The sequence below is a fragment of the Puma concolor genome, unplaced genomic scaffold, assembly GCF_028749965.1.
Source record: "Puma concolor isolate L17-30 unplaced genomic scaffold, mPumCon1.1.hap2 unalloc_scaffold_152, whole genome shotgun sequence".
Lineage (NCBI taxonomy): Eukaryota > Metazoa > Chordata > Mammalia > Carnivora > Felidae > Puma > Puma concolor.
This window is the reverse complement of record NW_028240183.1, coordinates 9,022-28,069: the sequence shown is the minus strand read 5'-3', so window position 1 is coordinate 28,069 and position 19,048 is coordinate 9,022. Positions and strand designations below refer to the sequence as shown.

General features: G+C 41.2%; 2 pseudogenes; one reads left to right on the top strand and one right to left on the bottom strand.

Moving 5' to 3' along the window:
- Nucleotides 1-828: 828 nt before the first annotated feature.
- Nucleotides 829-1,339, bottom strand: LOC112853946 (large ribosomal subunit protein eL31 pseudogene; annotated as a pseudogene).
- Nucleotides 1,340-2,379: 1,040 nt separating this feature from the next.
- On the top strand, nt 2,380-17,812 carry LOC147571613 (large ribosomal subunit protein eL31 pseudogene; annotated as a pseudogene).
- Nucleotides 17,813-19,048: the final 1,236 nt, after the last annotated feature.

Sequence of the window (19,048 nt, the reverse complement as noted above, 5' to 3'; positions counted from 1 at the left end):
CTATGGCCTTATGAGTTCCCTATGATCAGTTGACAGAGGAAGAGAAGACTTGGGCCTGGTTTGCTGATGGTTCTGCACGATATGCAGGCACTACCCAAATGTGGACATCTACAGCACTGCAGCACCTCTCTGGGACATTCCTGAAGGAAGATGGTGAAGATAAATCCTTCCAGTGGGCACAACTTAGGGGCAGCACACCTGGTTGTTCACATTTCTTGGAAGGAGAAATGGCTAGATGTGCGATTATACAACAATTCATGGGCTGCTGCCAATGGTTTGGCTGGATGGTCAAAGACTTGGAAGGAGCATGATTGGAAAACTGGTGGCAGGGAGGTCTGGGTACAAGGTATTGTGAATAGATATCTCTGAATGGGCAAAAGGCATAAAGACATTTATGTCCCATGTGAATGTTCACCAAAGTGTAACTTCAGCAGGGGAGGACTTTAATAATCAAATGGATAGGATGACCTGTTCTGTGGATACTAGTCAGCCTTTTCCTCAGCCACCCCATGTCATCGCCCAGTAGATGATGACCACAAAGTGGCCATGGTGGCAGGGATGGAAGTGATGCATGGGCTCACCAACATGGACTTCTATTCAGCAAGACCAACCTGGCTACAACCACTGCTAAGTGACCAATCTGCCAGCAACTGAGACCAACAACACTTAGCCCCCAGTATGATACCATTTCCAAGACTGGTCAGCATGGCAGCAGGATGATTATGTTGGACTGCCTCCATCTTGGAAGGGGCAACGTTTTTTCTTGCTGGAATAGACACTCTGGATACACATTTTTCCTTCCCTGCATGCAATTATTCTCCCCCTCCCCCAGTTTTATACCTTTATTTGACAATAAATGATTAATTCCCATCCACATCAACTGTCTGTAGATTTTTGAGAGTGGTGACAGGTACAAAGGTAACCAGTGTATAGAGCTTGTCTGGTGAATCTTCATCTTTGTTACGTTTCCTGGACAACCACACATGGATATGGTATGGAACATTCCTTATTCCTTTAGCCCAGACAGCTTTGTTCCCATCTCCTTCATGGCAAATTTCTGGGTCTCTTTGAGTGCCCAGTGGCACGCTTCTTGAAACCTACTCCACGGATGCACTTGTGAATGTTGATGGTGTGTTCTCTGGTCACTATCTCAATAATGGCAGAATGGACCTTATTCTTCTCACCATCCTTCTTTGCAGGAGCCGTTCTGCTGGGCCCAGGTTGGAAAGGAAGTGTATACAATTATTCTGACCAGACTACTATCCATGGACTTACAGGTGCCTTATCCACGATCACGGTATTCCACACTGCATTACTTCTGATCAAGAACTTCCTTCATAGCAAAAGAAGCACAGCAATGGGCCCATGCTCATGGAATTCATTGGCATCACCATGTTTTCCACCTTCTTGAAGCAACTGACTTGATAGAATGGTAGAATGGCCTTTTTTTAAAAACGCTTATTTATTTTTGAGACAGAGAGAGACAGAGCATGAACGGGGGAGGGTCAGAGAGAGAGGGAGACACAGAATCCAAAGCAGGCTCCAGACCCTGAGCTGTCAGCACAGAGCCCGACACGGGGCTCAAACTCACGGACTGCGAGATCATGACCTGAGCTGAAGTCAGACGCTTAACCAACTGAGCCACCCAGGCGCCCCTAGAATGGCCTTTTGCAGACTCAGTTACATTGCAAGCTAGATGGCAATACCTTATTTCTTTAAAAAAATTTTTCATGTTTATTTTTTCGTTACAGAAAGAGAGACAGAACACTCGCGGGGGGGAGGGGTGGGTAGAGACAGAGAGAGACACAGAATCCAAAGCAGGCTCCAGGCTCTGAGCTGTCAGCACAGAGCCCGACGCAGGGCTCAAACTCATAAACCATGACATCATGACCTGAGCTGAAGTCAGATGCTTAACCAACTGAGCCACGCAGGTGTCCCAAGATGGCAATACCTTCTAAGACTGGGTCAAGGCTCTGCAGAAGGCTGTATATACTCTGAATCAGTATCCAACATATGACCCTGTTCCTCCCATAGGCAGGGTCCAAGAATCAAAGGGACCCACTAGAAAAATGTTTGCTTCCTGCTCCCATAACATTGTGTTCTGCTGGCCTAGAGGCCTTAGTCTCATAGGGATGAAGGTTTCCAGCAGAGGACACATTGAATTGGGAGTTAGGACTGCCACCCAGCCACATTGGGCTCCTCATGTCTCTGGGTCACCAGTCAAGGAAGGCAGTTACTGTACTGGCTGGAGTGACTGATCCTGATTATCAAAGACTGTTACTCAACAATGTAGGTAAGGAAGAGTGTGTCTGGATGTCTGGAATACAAGAGATCCCTCACAGTATCTCTTAGTACTACCACGGCCTGTGGTTTAGGTCAATGGAAAACCACAACAACCCAATTCAGGCAGGACTATTAGCGGCCCAGACCTTCTGGTATGAGTTAGTCAAAGAACAATGACCAAATGTTTTTTGGGTTTTTTTGTTTGTTTGTTTTTTGTTTTTTTTTTTAGGCACAGAGGAAAGGGAAATGAAAGATGGTAGATATAAATACCGACAACCATTTGACCAGTTGCAGAAATGAGAACTGTAATTGTTATGAGTATTTCTTCTTTGTTATGAGCATGTTTCTATGTAGGGGTGTGTGTGCATGTGTGTGTGTGTGTGTGTGTGTGTGTGTGTGTGCGTGTGCGTGCATATGTGTGTGTGTATACATTCATCAATAGGTAGATAGAACAAATATAGTTTTCCTTCCCTCTGTTATCCCCATATCATGTTTCATAAGATGAATTGATTTTATTTCACAGTATTTACATTAAAAGATATAAAGTAGAAGAAGGAACATCACCCAAGGGCTTGCATCTCTACTGGTAAAAGGGTTAGTGTGTTTTCAGTTGTTTCATGTTATGTTGAAGTACGACTTTGTTATTGTCTTTACTTTGAGATTAGTAATAGTTTAAGGAGATTGTACAGATGTCAATATAAGAAGAGCAGGGCTGTGATGGTCAATTTCACACATCAACTTAGCTAGGCTATGGTGCTCAGTTGTGTAGTCAAACACTGGTCTAGGTATTTTGTGGCTATGATTAACATCTACAATTAGTTGACTTTAAGTAAGGAGATTATACTCCATAGCTTCCTTAATAATGAAAACTAAGGTTTCCTGGGAAGGAAAGAATTCTGACTCAAGACTGTAATATATCAAGTCCTGTGTGAGTTCCAGCCTGCTACACTGCTCTATACATTCCTTTATTTATTTATTTTTATTTTTTTATTTTTTAAATATAATTTATTGTCAAATTGGTTTCCATACAACACCCAGTGCTCATCCCAACAGGCGCCCTCCTCAATGCCCATCACCCACTTTCCCCTCTCCCCCACCCCCCATCAACCCTCAGTTTGTTCTCAGTATTTAAGAGTCTCTTATGGTTTGCCTCCTTCCCTCTCTGTAACTATTCTTCCCCCTCCCCCTCCCCCCTGGTCTTCTGTTAAGTTTCTGAGGATCCACATAGGAGTGAAGACATATGGTATCTGTCTTTCTCTTCCTGACTTATTTCACTTAGCATAACACTCTCCAGTTCCATCCACGTTGCTACAAATGGCCAGATTTCATTCTTTCTCATTGCCAAGTAGTATTCCATTGTATATATAAACCACATCTCCTTTATCCATTCGTCAGTTGATGGACATTTAGGCTCTTTCCATAAGTTGGCTATTGTTGAGAGTGCTGCTATAAACATTGGGGTACAAGTGCCCCTGTGCGTCAGAGCTCCTGTATCCCTTGGGTAAGTTCCTGGCAGTGCTATTGCTGGCTCATAGGGTAGATCTATTTTTAATTTGGGGGGGGGGGGGACCTCCACACTGTTGTCCAGAAAGGCTGCACCAGTTGGCATTCCCACCAACAGTGCAAGAGGGTTCCCATTTCTCCACATCCTCTCCAACATCTATAGTCTCCTGATTTGTTCATTTTAGCCACTCTGACCGGCGTGAGGTGGTATCTCAGTGTGGTTTTGATTTTTATTTCCCTGATGAGGAGTAACGTTGAGCATCTTTTCATGTGCCCGTTGGCCATCTGGATGTCTTCTTTAGAGAAGTGTCTATTCATGTCTTCTGCCCATTTCGTCACTGGATTATTTGTTTTTCGGGTGTGGAGTTTGGGGAGCTCCTTATAGATTTTGGATACTAGCCCTTTGTCCGACATGTCATTTGCAAATATCTTTTCACATTCCGTCAGTTGCCTTTTAGTTTTGTTGATTATTTCCTTTGCAGTGCAGAAGCTTTTTATCTTCATGAGGTCCCAAGAGTTCATTTTGGCTTTTAATTCCCTTACCTTTGGAAATGTGTCAAGTAAGAAACTGCTGTGGCTGAGGTCAGAGAAGTTTTCTCCTGCTTTCTCCTCTAGGGTTTTGATGGTTTCCTGTCTCACATTCAGGTTCTTCATCCATTTTGAGTTTATTTTTGTGATTGGTGTAACAAAGTGGTTTAGTTTCACTCTTTTGCATGTTTCTGTCCAGTTGTCCCAGCACCATTTGTTAAAGAGACTGTCTTTTTTCCATTGGATATTCTTTCCTGCTTTGTCAAAGATTAGTTGGCCATACATTTGTGGGTCCAATTCTGGAGTCTCTATTCTATTTCTTTGGTCTATGTGTCTGTTTTGGTGCCAATACCGTACTGTCTTGATGATTACAGCTTTGTAGTGGAGGCTAAAGTCTGGGATTGTGATGCCTTCCGCTTTGGTTTTCTTATTCAATATTACTTTGGCTATTCGGGGTCTTTTGTGGTTCCATACAAATTTTAGGATTGCTTGTCCTAGCTTTGAGAAGAATGCTGGTGCAATTTTGATTGGGATTTCATTGAATGTGTAGATAGCTTTGGGTAGTATTGACATTTTAACAATATTTATTCTTCCCATACATGAGCATGGAATGTTTTTCCATTTCTTTGTGTCTTCTTCAATTTCCTTCATAAGCGTTCTATAATTTTCAGCATACAGATGTTTTACATCTTTGGTTAGATTTATTCCTAGGTATTTTACGATTCTTGGTGCAATTGTGAATGGGATTAGTTTCTTCATTTGTCTTTCTGTTGCTTCATTATTGGTGTATAAAGATGCAACTCATTTCTGTACATTGATTTTGTATCTTGTGACTTTGCTGAATTCATGTATTAGCTCTAGCAGACTTTTGGTGGAGTCTGTCGGGTTTTCCATGTATAGTATCATGTCATCTGCAAAAAGTGAAAGCTTGACTTCTTCTTTGCCAATTTTGATGCCTTTGATTTCCTTTTCTTGTCTGATTGCTGAGCCTAGAACTTCCAACACTATGTTAAACAACAGCGGTGAGAGTGGACATCCCTGTCGTGTTCCTGATCTCAGGGGGGACAGCTCTGCTTTTCCCCATTGACCATGATACTAGCTGTGGGCTTTTCATAAATGGCTTTTATGATGTTTGAGTATGTTCCTCCTATCCTGAGTTTCTCGAGCGTTTTTATTAAGGATGCTGAATTTTGTCAAATGCTTTTTCTGCATTGATTGACAGGATCATATGGTTTTTATCTTTTCTTTTGTTAATGTGACGTATCACACTGATTGATTTGCGAATATTAAACCAGCCCTGCATCCCAGGAATGAATCCCACTTGATCATGGTGAATAATTATCTTTATATGCTGTTGAATTCGATTTGCTAGTATCATGTTGAGAAGTTTTGCATCCATGTTCATCAGGGATATTGGCCTGTAATTCTCTTTTTTTGCTGGGTCTCTGTCCAGTTTGGGAATCAAAGTAATGCTGGCTTCATAGAATGAGTATGGAAGTTTTCCTTCCCTTTCTATTTTTTTGAAACAGCTTGAGAAGGATAGGTATTATCTCTGCTTTAAATGTCTGGTAGAATTCCCCAGGGAAGCCATCTGGTCCTGGACTCGTATATATTGGGAAATTTTTGATAGCTGATTCAATTTCTTCACTGGTTATGGGTCTGTTCAAATTTTCTATGTCTTCCCGTTTGAGTTTTGGAAGAGTGTGGGTGTTTAGGAATGTGTCCATTTCTTCCAGGTTGTCCAGTTTGTTGGCATGTAATTTTTCATAGTATTCCCTGATAATTGCTTGTATTTCTGAGGGATTGGTTGTAATAATTCCATTTTCTTTGGTGATTTTATCTATTTGGGTCCTCTCCCCTTTCTTTCTGAGAAGCCTGGCTAGAGGTTTATCAATTTTGTTTATTTTTTCAAAACACCAACTCTTGGTTTCGTTGATCTGCTCTACAGTTTTTTTTAGATTCTATATTGTTTATTTCTGCTCTGATCTTTATTATTTCTCTTCTTCTGCTGGGTTTGGGGTTTCTTTGCTGTTCTGCTTCTATTTCCTTTAGGTGTGCTGGTCAATTTTTTATTTGGGATTTTTCTTGTTTCTTGAGCTAGGCCTGGATTGCAATGTATTTTCCTCTCAGGACTGCCTTCACTGCATCCCAAAGCGTTTGGATTGTTGTATTTTCATTTTCGTTTGTTTCCATATATCTTTTAATTTTTTCTCTAATTGTCTGGTTTACCCACTCATTCTTTAGTAGGGTGTTCTTTAACCTCCATGCTTTTGGAGGTTTTCCAGACTTTTTCCTGTGGTTGATTCCAAGTTTCATAGCATTGTGATCTGAAAGTGTGCATGGTATGATCTCAATTCTTTTATACTTACGAAGGGCTGTCTTGTGACGCAGTATGTGATCTATCTTGGAGAATGTTCCATGTGCACTCGAGAAGAAAGTATATTCTGTTGCTTTGGAATGCAGAATTCTAAATATATCTGTCAAATCCATCTGAGCCAATGTCTCATTCAGGGCCCTTGTTTCTTTATTGACCATGTGTCTAGATGATCTATCCATTTCTGTAAGTGGAGTGTTAAAGTCCCCTGCAATTACCACATTCTTATCAATAAGGTTGCTTATGTTTATGAGTAATTGTTTTATATATTTGGGCGCTCCGGTATTCGGCGCATAGACATTTATAATTGCTAGCTCTACCTGATGGATAGACCCTGTAATATTATATAATATTATATAATAATATATTTTTGTTTCCTCTTTTTCACTTCTTTTCTTTTTCTTAATACAGAAAGAGAAAAAAATCATTTTTATTTTCAATTTTTATTAAAAATATTTTTCTTTAATTTTTTACTGTATTTTTTACTTTTGTGTAAATTTTTTCAAATTCTATTTTACTTCCATCCTTTTATTTTAGTCTAGTGTATTCACTTTTTCAAATTTTCAAACAATTTCCTTTTTTTCTTTTTCTTTATTCTTTTTTTCATTTCTTTTCTTTCTCTTGAATACAGAAAGAAAAAATTCATTTTTATTTTCAATTTTTATGAAAAGTATTTTTCATTCCGAGCTTGGAAGATGGGGGCGTAGGAGGACTCTGGGCTCACCGCATCCTGCTGATCACTTAGATTCCACCTACACCTGCCTAAATAACCCAGAAAACCGCTAGAAGACTAGCAAAACAGAGTCTCCAGAGCCAAGCACAGACAAGAGGCCCACGGAAGAGGGTAGGAAGGGCGGCGAGGCGGTCCACGCTACACGGGCTGGCGGGAGGAGGCCAGGGCAGAGGGGTGGCCTGCCAGCCAAGCAGAGCCCCCGAGTCTGGCTTGCAAAAGCAGAGGGGCCGGACAGAGAGTGTTCTGACAGCAAGCGGGACTTAACATCTGGAAGGTTATAAGCTAACAGCTCTGCTTGGAGAACCGGAGGGCTGGAAGACAACAGAAGGGAGAGTTGTTGAGCCCCGGACAACAGAGCTCAGCTTGGCGGGGAGTAAAGGCGCTCGCCAGCGCCATCTCCCTCGCCCATCCCCCAACCAAAATCCCAAAGGGAAGCAGTTCCTGCCAGGGAACTTGCTTGCACCGTGCAAACACCCGAGGCTGTGCTTCTGCGGATCCATCCCTCCGAGTCTGACTCCCTCCCGGTGCCACAGGGCCCCTCCAGAAGCAGATCTCCGAAGGACAAGTGAGCTGAGCCTGCCCCTCCTGCCCCTGTGCACCTTGCCGATCCACCCCAGCTAATACACCAGATCCCCAGCACCACAAGCCTGGCAGTGTGCAAGTAGCCCAGATGGGCCACGCCACCCCACAGTGAATCCCGCCCCTGGGAGAGGGAAAGAAAGGCACACACCAGTCTGACTGTGGCCCCAGCGGTGGGCTGGGGGTAGACATCAGGTCTGACTGTGGCCCCGCCCACCAATGGAAGTTATTCAAGACAGCACAGGGCAAGTGCCCCGCAGTTCCGCACCACTCCAGGGACTATCCAAAATGACGAAACAGAAGTATTCCCCTCAAAAAACCTCCAGGAAATAATGGCAGCTGACGAACTGATCAAAAACGATTCAAACAATATAACAGAAAGTGAATTTAGAATAATAGTCATAAAATTAATCGCTGGGCTTGAAAACAGTATAAAGGACAGCAGAGAATCTATTGCTACAGAGATCAAGGGACTAAGAAACAGTCAGGAGGAGCTAAAAAATGCTATTAATGAGCTGCAAAATAAAATGGAGACAACCATGGCTTGGACTGAAGAGGCAGAGAAGAGAATAGGTGAACTAGAACATAAAATTATGGAAAAAGAAGAAACTGAGAAAAAGAGAGATAAAAAAAATCCAGGAGTATGAGGGGAAAATTAGAGAACTAAGTGATGCACTAAAGAGAAATAATCTACGCATAATTGGTATTCCAGAGGAGGAAGAGAGAGGGAAAGGTGCTGAAGGTGCACTTGAAGAAATCATAGCTGAGAACTTCCCTGATCTGGGGAAGGAAAAAAGCATTGAAATCCAAGAGGCACAGAAAACTCCCTTCAGACGTAACTTGAATCGATCTGCACGAAATATCATGGGGAAAATGGCAAAATACAAGGATAAAGAGAAAATTCTGAAGCAGCTAGAGATAAACGTGCTCTAACATATAAAGTGAGACCTATAAGACTCGTGACCGATCTCTCTACTGAAACTTGTCAGGCCAGAAAGGAATGGCAGGAGATCTTCAATGTGAGGAACAGAAAAAATATGCAGCGAGAATCCTTTATCCAGCAAGTCTGTCATTTAGAATACAAGGAGAGATAAAGGTCTTCCCAAACAAACAAAAACTGAAGGAATTCGTCAACACTAAACCAGCCCTACAATATATCCTAAGGGGGATCTGTGAGACAAAGTACCAGAGACATCGCTACAAGCATGAAAACTACAGACATCACAATGACTCTAAACCCATATATTTCTATAACACTGAATGTAAATGGACTAAATGCGCCAACCAAAAGACATAGGGTATCAGAATGGATAAAAAAAAAAAAAGACCCATCTATTTGCTGTCTACAAGAGACTCATTTTAGACCTCCCTTGCCATGGCTTCTTTCTCCCCAAGTTCACCTCTCTGTGCCACGTACCTTCTGAATTCTGTGGTTCAGGTTATGCAGACTGTTGTGTTAATCCTCAGATCAGTTTTCTAGGCATGCAGGATGGTTAAGTGTTGGTCTGGCTCTATTTCATGTACTGGAAACACAAAAAAACCTTCCATGCTGTTCCACCATCTTGATTCCCTCCCCTCTTGTAGTCTTTCTTTATGGAAGCTGGTAACACTTAAAACAAGTACCAAGAACTGAACTCCACCTAGTTTTGCTGTATTCTTCTGGTTAAATAAGCCAGTAAAAGATTAATTTCCATCATCTTTCCTTTGAGAGCTCTTCCTGAAAGCTACTATAGTAAAAGGTAGTGGAAAAATTAAATTTAAGTAAAACTCACTTACTTGGGCAAATAAAACTTCTTGTTACAACTGAGAAGAAAGGTAGAACATTTCATATTCCTATATATTAGAAACACAGAAGTGTTTTCTACAATGTATATAATCATTTATTTAATAAGGTGTTTATCATTGTTGAATCACCGCATACAAGCAAAAGGAGAAAGAAAATTATGATTTTAACAGGAACAAAATAGAATATCATTGTAATTCAATTTACAGTTGTTCTAACCTGAAAATTAAAGTCTTTTAATTTTATTTGTTAAAGTTTTTATTTATATTCCAGATAGTTAACATACAATGTAATATTAGTTTCAAGTGTACAATATAGTGATTCAACACTTCCATACAACACATGGTGTGCATCAAAAATGCACTTCTTATTCCCCATTTCCTATTTCACCCATCTCCCCCCCACATCCCCTCTGATAAACATCAGTATGTTCTCCATAGTTAACAGTCTGTGTCTTGGTTTGCCTCACTCTTTTTCCCTGCTACGATTGTTTGTTTTGTTTCTTAAATTCCAAATATGAGTGAAATCATATGATGTTTTTCTTTCTCTGATTTATTTCACTTAGCATAATACACTTTAGTTCCATCCATGTTGTTGCAAATTACAGCATTTCATTCCGTTTTACCGCTGAATAATATTCCATTGTATATATGTACCACATCTTCTTTATCCATTCATCAGTCAACAGACATTTGGGCTCACTCCATAGTTTGACTATTGTAGATAGTGCTGCTATAAACATTGGGGTGAGTTGTCCCTTCACATCAACATTTTTGTATCCTTTGTATAAATACCTAGTAGTGCAATTTCTGGGTCATAGGGTAGTTCTATTTTTAATTTTTTTAGGATACTCCATACTGTTTTCCAAAGTGGCTGCACCAGTTTGCATTCCCACCAGTAGTGCAAGAGATATTCTTTCTCCAAATCCTTGCCAATATCTGTTGTTTCCTGAGTTGTTAACTTTAGTCATTCTGATAGGTGTGAGGTGGTATCTCAAACACTTTGGGATGCAGGAAAAGCAGTCCTAAGAAGAAAGTATATTGCAATTCAGGCCAAGATCAAGAATCAAGAAAGGTCCCCACATACAATCTAAACTTACACCTGAAGGAGCTAGAAAAGGAACAGCAAACAAAGCTTAAAGCTATCAGAAGGGAAACAAAGATTAGAGCAAAAAAAAACAAACAAAAAAAATGTAGAAGAAAAAAAAAACAAAAGAAAACAAAACACCAGTAGAACAGATCAATGAAACTAAGATCTATCTACTGAAACTTGGCAGGCCAGAAAAGAATGGCGGGAAATCTTCAATGTGATGAATGGAAAAAAATATGCAGCCAGGAATCCTTCACCCAGCAAGCCTGTCATTCAGAATAGAAGGAGAGATAAAGGTTTTCCAAAACAAACAAACACTGAAGGAATTCGTCACCACTAAACCAGCCCGACAAGAGATCCTGAGGGGGACTCTGTGAGTGAAATGTTGCAAGGACCACAAAGTACCAGGGACACCACTACAAGCATGAAACCTACATATATCACAATGACTCTAAACCCATATCTTTCAATAATAACACTGAATATAAATTGACTAAATGCTCCAACCAAAAGACATAGGGTATCAGAATGGATTAAAAAAACAAGAACCATCTATTTGCTGTCTACAAGAGACTCAATGTAGACCTGAGGACACCTTCAGATTGAAAGTGAAGGGAGAGAGAACTATCTACCATGCTACTGGAAGGCAAAAGAAAGCTGGAGTAGCCATACTTATATCAGACAAACTAGACTTTAAATTAATGGCTGGAACAAGAGATGAAGAAGGCCATTATATAATATTACAGGGTCTATCCATCAGGTAGAGCTAGCAATTATAAATGTCTATGCGCCGAATACCGGAGCGCCCAAATATATAAAACAATTACTCATAAACATAAGCAACCTTATTGATAAGAATGTGGTAATTGCAGGGGACTTTAACACTCCACTTACAGAAATGGATAGATCATCTAGACACATGGTCAATAAAGAAACAAGGGCCCTGAATGAGACATTGGCTCAGATGGATTTGACAGATATATTTAGAATTCTGCATTCCAAAGCAACAGAATATACTTTCTTCTCGAGTGCACATGGAACATTCTCCAAGATAGATCACATACTGCGTCACAAGACAGCCCTTCGTAAGTATAAAAGAATTGAGATCATACCATGCACACTTTCAGATCACAATGCTATGAAACTTGGAATCAACCACAGGAAAAAGTCTGGAAAACCTCCAAAAGCATGGAGGTTAAAGAACACCCTACTAAAGAATGAGTGGGTAAACCAGACAATTAGAGAAAAAATTAAAAGATATATGGAAACAAACGAAAATGAAAATACAACAATCCAAACGCTTTGGGATGCAGTGAAGGCAGTCCTGAGAGGAAAATACATTGCAATCCAGGCCTAGCTCAAGAAACAAGAAAAATCCCAAATAAAAAATTGACCAGCACACCTAAAGGAAATAGAAGCAGAACAGCAAAGAAACCCCAAACCCAGCAGAAGAAGAGAAATAATAAAGATCAGAGCAGAAATAAACAATATAGAATCTAAAAAAAACTGTAGAGCAGATCAACGAAACCAAGAGTTGGTGTTTTGAAAAAATAAACAAAATTGATAAACCTCTAGCCAGGCTTCTCAGAAAGAAAGGGGAGAGGACCCAAATAGATAAAATCACCAAAGAAAATGGAATTATTACAACCAATCCCTCAGAAATACAAGCAATTATCAGGGAATACTATGAAAAATTACATGCCAACAAACTGGACAACCTGGAAGAAATGGACACATTCCTAAACACCCACACTCTTCCAAAACTCAAACGGGAAGACATAGAAAATTTGAACAGACCCATAACCAGTGAAGAAATTGAATCAGCTATCAAAAATTTCCCAATATATACGAGTCCAGGACCAGATGGCTTCCCTGGGGAATTCTACCAGACATTTAAAGCAGAGATAATACCTATCCTTCTCAAGCTGTTTCAAAAAAATAGAAAGGGAAGGAAAACTTCCATACTCATTCTATGAAGCCAGCATTACTTTGATTCCCAAACTGGACAGAGACCCAGCAAAAAAAGAGAATTACAGGCCAATATCCCTGATGAACATGGATGCAAAACTTCTCAACATGATACTAGCAAATCGAATTCAACAGCATATAAAGATAATTATTCACCATGATCAAGTGGGATTCATTCCTGGGATGCAGGGCTGGTTTAATATTCGCAAATCAATCAGTGTGATACGTCACATTAACAAAAGAAAAGATAAAAACCATATGATCCTGTCAATCAATGCAGAAAAAGCATTTGACAAAATTCAGCATCCTTAATAAAAACGCTCGAGAAACTCAGGATAGGAGGAACATACTCAAACATCATAAAAGCCATTTATGAAAAGCCCACAGCTAGTATCATGGTCAATGGGGAAAAGCAGAGCTGTCCCCCCTGAGATCAGGAACACGACAGGGATGTCCACTCTCACCGCTGTTGTTTAACATAGTGTTGGAAGTTCTAGGCTCAGCAATCAGACAAGAAAAGGAAATCAAAGGCATCAAAATTGGCAAAGAAGAAGTCAAGCTTTCACTTTTTGCAGATGACATGATACTATACATGGAAAACCCGACAGACTCCACCAAAAGTCTGCTAGAGCTAATACATGAATTCAGCAAAGTCACAAGATACAAAATCAATGTACAGAAATGAGTTGCATCTTTATACACCAATAATGAAGCAACAGAAAGACAAATGAAGAAACTAATCCCATTCACAATTGCACCAAGAATCGTAAAATACCTAGGAATAAATCTAACCAAAGATGTAAAACATCTGTATGCTGAAAATTATAGAACGCTTATGAAGGAAATTGAAGAAGACACAAAGAAATGGAAAAACATTCCATGCTCATGTATGGGAAGAATAAATATTGTTAAAATGTCAATACTACCCAAAGCTATCTACACATTCAATGAAATCCCAATCAAAATTGCACCAGCATTCTTCTCAAAGCTAGGACAAGCAATCCTAAAATTTGTATGGAACCACAAAAGACCCCGAATAGCCAAAGTAATATTGAATAAGAAAACCAAAGCGGAAGGCATCACAATCCCAGACTTTAGCCTCCACTACAAAGCTGTAATCATCAAGACAGTACGGTATTGGCACCAAAACAGACACATAGACCAAAGAAATAGAATAGAGACTCCAGAATTGGACCCACAAATGTATGGCCAACTAATCTTTGACAAAGCAGGAAAGAATATCCAATGGAAAAAAGACAGTCTCTTTAACAAATGGTGCTGGGACAACTGGACAGAAACATGCAAAAGAGTGAAACTAAACCACTTTGTTACACCAATCACAAAAATAAACTCAAAATGGATGAAGAACCTGAATGTGAGACAGGAAACCATCAAAACCCTAGAGGAGAAAGCAGGAGAAAACTTCTCTGACCTCAGCCACAGCAGTTTCTTACTTGACACATTTCCAAAGGTAAGGGAATTAAAAGCCAAAATGAACTCTTGGGACCTCATGAAGATAAAAAGCTTCTGCACTGCAAAGGAAATAATCAACAAAACTAAAAGGCAACTGACGGAATGTGAAAAGATATTTGCAAATGACATGTCGGACAAAGGGCTAGTATCCAAAATCTATAAGGAGCTCCCCAAACTCCACACCCGAAAAACAAATAATCCAGTGACGAAATGGGCAGAAGACATGAATAGACACTTCTCTAAAGAAGACATCCAGATGGCCAACGGGCACATGAAAAGATGCTCAACGTTACTCCTCATCAGGGAAATAAAAATCAAAACCACACTGAGATACCACCTCACGCCGGTCAGAGTGGCTAAAATGAACAAATCAGGAGACTATAGATGTTGGAGAGGATGTGGAGAAATGGGAACCCTCTTGCACTGTTGGTGGGAATGCCAACTGGTGCAGCCTTTCTGGACAACAGTGTGGAGGTCCCCCCCCCCCCCAAATTAAAAATAGATCTACCCTATGAGCCAGCAATAGCACTGCCAGGAACTTACCCAAGGGATACAGGAGCTCTGACGCACAGGGGCACTTGTACCCCAATGTTTATAGCAGCACTCTCAACAATAGCCAACTTATGGAAAGAGCCTAAATGTCCATCAACTGACGAATGGATAAAGGAGATGTGGTTTATATATACAATGGAATACTACTTGGCAATGAGAAAGAATGAAATCTGGCCATTTGTAGCAACGTGGATGGAACTGGAGAGTGTTATGCTAAGTGAAATAAGTCAGGAAGAGAAAGACAGATACCATATGTCTTCACTCCTATGTGGATCCTCAGAAACTTAACAGAAGACCAGGGGGGAGGGGGAGGGGGAAGAATAGTTACAGAGAGGGAAGGAGGCAAACCATAAGAGACTCTTAAATACTGAGAACAAACTGAGGGTTGATGGGGGGTGGGGGAGAGGGGAAAGTGGGTGATGGGCATTGAGGAGGGCGCCTGTTGGGATGAGCACTGGGTGTTGTATGGAAACCAATTTGACAATAAATTATATTTAAAAAATAAAAAAATAAAAATAAATAAATAAAGGAATGTATAGAGCAGTGTAGCAGGCTGGAACTCACACAGGACTTGATATATTACAGTCTTGAGTCAGAATTCTTTCCTTCCCAGGAAACCTTAGTTTTCATTATTAAGGAAGCTATGGAGTATAATCTCCTTACTTAAAGTCAACTAATTGTAGATGTTAATCATAGCCACAAAATACCTAGACCAGTGTTTGACTACACAACTGAGCACCATAGCCTAGCTAAGTTGATGTGTGAAATTGACCATCACAGCCCTGCTCTTCTTATATTGACATCTGTACAATCTCCTTAAACTATTACTAATCTCAAAGTAAAGACAATAACAAAGTCGTACTTCAACATAACATGAAACAACTGAAAACACACTAACCCTTTTACCAGTAGAGATGCAAGCCCTTGGGTGATGTTCCTTCTTCTACTTTATATCTTTTAATGTAAATACTGTGAAATAAAATCAATTCATCTTATGAAACATGATATGGGGATAACAGAGGGAAGGAAAACTATATTTGTTCTATCTACCTATTGATGAATGTATACACACACACATATGCACGCACACGCACACACACACACACACACACACACACACACACATGCACACACACCCCTACATAGAAACATGCTCATAACAAAGAAGAAATACTCATAACAATTACAGTTCTCATTTCTGCAACTGGTCAAATGGTTGTCGGTATTTATATCTACCATCTTTCATTTCCCTTTCCTCTGTGCCTAAAAAAAAAAACAAAAAACAAACAAACAAAAAAACCCAAAAAACATTTGGTCATTGTTCTTTGACTAACTCATACCAGAAGGTCTGGGCCGCTAATAGTCCTGCCTGAATTGGGTTGTTGTGGTTTTCCATTGACCTAAACCACAGGCCGTGGTAGTACTAAGAGATACTGTGAGGGATCTCTTGTATTCCAGACATCCAGACACACTCTTCCTTACCTACATTGTTGAGTAACAGTCTTTGATAATCAGGATCAGTCACTCCAGCCAGTACAGTAACTGCCTTCCTTGACTGGTGACCCAGAGACATGAGGAGCCCAATGTGGCTGGGTGGCAGTCCTAACTCCCAATTCAATGTGTCCTCTGCTGGAAACCTTCATCCCTATGAGACTAAGGCCTCTAGGCCAGCAGAACACAATGTTATGGGAGCAGGAAGCAAACATTTTTCTAGTGGGTCCCTTTGATTCTTGGACCCTGCCTATGGGAGGAACAGGGTCATATGTTGGATACTGATTCAGAGTATATACAGCCTTCTGCAGAGCCTTGACCCAGTCTTAGAAGGTATTGCCATCTTGGGACACCTGCGTGGCTCAGTTGGTTAAGCATCTGACTTCAGCTCAGGTCATGATGTCATGGTTTATGAGTTTGAGCCCTGCGTCGGGCTCTGTGCTGACAGCTCAGAGCCTGGAGCCTGCTTTGGATTCTGTGTCTCTCTCTGTCTCTACCCACCCCTCCCCCCCGCGAGTGTTCTGTCTCTCTTTCTGTAACGAAAAAATAAACATGAAAAATTTTTTTAAAGAAATAAGGTATTGCCATCTAGCTTGCAATGTAACTGAGTCTGCAAAAGGCCATTCTAGGGGCGCCTGGGTGGCTCAGTTGGTTAAGCGTCTGACTTCAGCTCAGGTCATGATCTCGCAGTCCGTGAGTTTGAGCCCCGTGTCGGGCTCTGTGCTGACAGCTCAGGGTCTGGAGCCTGCTTTGGATTCTGTGTCTCCCTCTCTCTCTGACCCTCCCCCGTTCATGCTCTGTCTCTCTCTGTCTCAAAAATAAATAAGCGTTTTTAAAAAAAGGCCATTCTACCATTCTATCAAGTCAGTTGCTTCAAGAAGGTGGAAAACATGGTGATGCCAATGAATTCCATGAGCATGGGCCCATTGCTGTGCTTCTTTTGCTATGAAGGAAGTTCTTGATCAGAAGTAATGCAGTGTGGAATACCGTGATCGTGGATAAGGCACCTGTAAGTCCATGGATAGTAGTCTGGTCAGAATAATTGTATACACTTCCTTTCCAACCTGGGCCCAGCAGAACGGCTCCTGCAAAGAAGGATGGTGAGAAGAATAAGGTCCATTCTGCCATTATTGAGATAGTGACCAGAGAACACACCATCAACATTCACAAGTGCATCCGTGGAGTAGGTTTCAAGAAGCGTGCCACTGGGCACTCAAAGAGACCCAGAAATTTGCCATGAAGGAGATGGGAACAAAGCTGTCTGGGCTAAAGGAATAAGGAATGTTCCATACCATATCCATGTGTGGTTGTCCAGGAAACGTAACAAAGATGAAGATTCACCAGACAAGCTCTATACACTGGTTACCTTTGTACCTGTCACCACTCTCAAAAATCTACAGACAGTTGATGTGGATGGGAATTAATCATTTATTGTCAAATAAAGGTATAAAACTGGGGGAGGGGGAGAATAATTGCATGCAGGGAAGGAAAAATGTGTATCCAGAGTGTCTATTCCAGCAAGAAAAAACGTTGCCCCTTCCAAGATGGAGGCAGTCCAACATAATCATCCTGCTGCCATGCTGACCAGTCTTGGAAATGGTATCATACTGGGGGCTAAGTGTTGTTGGTCTCAGTTGCTGGCAGATTGGTCACTTAGCAGTGGTTGTAGCCAGGTTGGTCTTGCTGAATAGAAGTCCATGTTGGTGAGCCCATGCATCACTTCCATCCCTGCCACCATGGCCACTTTGTGGTCATCATCTACTGGGCGATGACATGGGGTGGCTGAGGAAAAGGCTGACTAGTATCCACAGAACAGGTCATCCTATCCATTTGATTATTAAAGTCCTCCCCTGCTGAAGTTACACTTTGGTGAACATTCACATGGGACATAAATGTCTTTATGCCTTTTGCCCATTCAGAGATATCTATTCACAATACCTTGTACCCAGACCTCCCTGCCACCAGTTTTCCAATCATGCTCCTTCCAAGTCTTTGACCATCCAGCCAAACCATTGGCAGCAGCCCATGAATTGTTGTATAATCGCACATCTAGCCATTTCTCCTTCCAAGAAATGTGAACAACCAGGTGTGCTGCCCCTAAGTTGTGCCCACTGGAAGGATTTATCTTCACCATCTTCCTTCAGGAATGTCCCAGAGAGGTGCTGCAGTGCTGTAGATGTCCACATTTGGGTAGTGCCTGCATATCGTGCAGAACCATCAGCAAACCAGGCCCAAGTCTTCTCTTCCTCTGTCAACTGATCATAGGGAACTCATAAGGCCATAGGTGCAAGCTTGGAGAGAGGAGCGGTGTAGCAGGAGTGGGGTCCAGGGGCATTATGGCCACTTTTTCACTTTTCACTTCTTTGTGCCTTCAGGGCCTGCTCAAGCGTGGTTACATATATACCACTTCCATTTGATGATGTCCATGCCCAACTTTATGGCTTGGTGAGTCAGATAACACCCAATTTATGATGGGCAGCTGAGGTCACATGATAATATAGTGGCCCATGTTCAAGCATCCAGTCTCTCCTAAAGCCCAGAAGGAAATCAAAAGCTGTTTTGCAAAAGGAGAGTAGTTATCTGCAGAGGATAGCAGGGCTTTGCTCTGAAATCTAAGGTCCTGTGCTGTGATTCGCCTAAAGGAGCCTGCCAAAGGTTCCAACTCCAAACACCATCCCTATCTGCCACTGAC